The sequence below is a fragment of the Protobothrops mucrosquamatus genome, unplaced genomic scaffold (genome assembly GCF_001527695.2).
Source record: "Protobothrops mucrosquamatus isolate PMUCROS unplaced genomic scaffold, P.Mucros_1.0 scaffold2939, whole genome shotgun sequence".
NCBI classification, from domain to species: Eukaryota; Metazoa; Chordata; class Lepidosauria; order Squamata; family Viperidae; genus Protobothrops; species Protobothrops mucrosquamatus.
In genome coordinates, this window is record NW_015388962.1 from 299,854 (window position 1) to 301,606 (window position 1,753).

Here is a 1,753-nt window from a genome sequence, read left to right on the forward strand (position 1 = left end):
GGGGGGGGTCCCCGGTGGTTAAAAAAAAGGGCCGGCCAAATCCATGGGGGGGTCAAAAGAAGAAGAAAAAAGAAACGGGGGAGGGAGGGGGTTGAAAAAAAAGAAGAAGATTTCTCTCTACCTGTACATGCGTCGGTTGGTTTTATTATTATTATTATTATTGTTCTTATTTTTCTCTCTCTCTGAACTTTTGGGTTTGGGTTTGATTTGGGTTTCTTCCCCCCGAGAACTTTGGCTCGTGGTTTTCATATACTTCCTCTTAGTCTATTAAAAAAAAAAAAATTTAAATAAAAGGCAAAGAAAAAGAGAAGAAAAAAACGACAACAGACTTGTCTTCTTTCCTTTCTTTCCGCCCTGGGGGTGTGTGTCTTTTCTAAGTTGGCTAGTTATAGATTTGGCTGATGGATTGAGGATTTGAGAGGGTGGGAAAATGGGGAGAGGGTGGGCTTTTTCCATGTCTCTTCCTCTTCTTTCTCCTTTCCTTCTTTCTCTTCATTTCCTCTTTCTCCCTCCATCTTCCTCTTCCCCTTTCCCTTCTTTTGTACCTTCCCTTCTCTTTCCACTTCCTCTTCCTTCCCCTTCTTTCTTTTCTTCCCCTTCTTCCTGTTCCTGCTCCATTTCTACCTCTTCCTTCCCTTCCTTCCTCCTTTTCTCATTCCTCTCTCTCCTTTTTCCTCCTTGCTTCTTTCTTCCTCTTCCTCCTTCTCCTTCCCTCCTTCCTCCTTTTCTCTTTTTTTCCTTCTTCCTTTCCTTCCTTCCTCCCCCCCTTCAAACCTAAGCCCCTTCAGATTCCAAACCCCATCATCCCCAACCGTGGCTGGCTGCCTTTGATGAGATTCAAAACCCTGGCGGAGTCAAACCCCCGGTCCACCAATAACAAACCACCTTGTGTTCCATGCAGGTTTATTTTCTCTGCCTTGGAGTTAAAGGCTAGCTTGGTCTCCAGAGCCCAGCCGAGATGGCAGCCAGGCAAACCAGCAATGGGGGGGGGAGGGGGGAACCCCACTCTTTATCTCCCCTCTGGAGCCCTGGAAGGGCTGAACTCCCGCAAAGTCCCATCTCTCCAGCACAGAATCGATAAATCTTCCATATGAGGCAGAGAAGCCTACAGGGCTTGCCAAGTTGGCTCGGCCACGTCGGAGGTGTCAATCTGATCTAGATTCGTTTCGGTCCAGAGTTCAGGATCCAGGCTGAGTTGGTTTTCATCTCCTTTTAACAGGAGGGAAAATGAAGGCCGTTTAGCTCATGTAATCTGATTATGTGCTGCGCGCAGAATAAATTGCCTCCCCCCACCCCAGAACAGAAGAAAGTACATGCAAGCTGGTAAACAAGCATTCTGATGCTGGAGAGCAGGAACGGTCTGAAAATCCCTGGTATGTCTGATTATTCACTGCTTAATTGGAAGAAACATGTCAAAACCCGACAATTGCCTCCCAATTCTTTTTTCCCCTCCCCAGTTCCATTTACAGATAATGCTCGACTTAAACGACTATCTGTTTAGTGACCGAAGTTGCAACGGCACTTTAGAAAGCGACCTATTATTCTATTCTGCTCTATTCTATTCTACTTTCTGTTCTATATTCTGTTCTATTCTGTTCTTCTGTTCTACATTCTATTTTATTATTCTATCCTATTCTACATTCTGTCCGATATTCTTTCTATTCTATCCTGTTATTCTATTCTATTCTATTGTACATTCTATTCTATTCTGTTCTTCTATTCTACCTCCTGTTCTATATTCTGTTTTATTCTG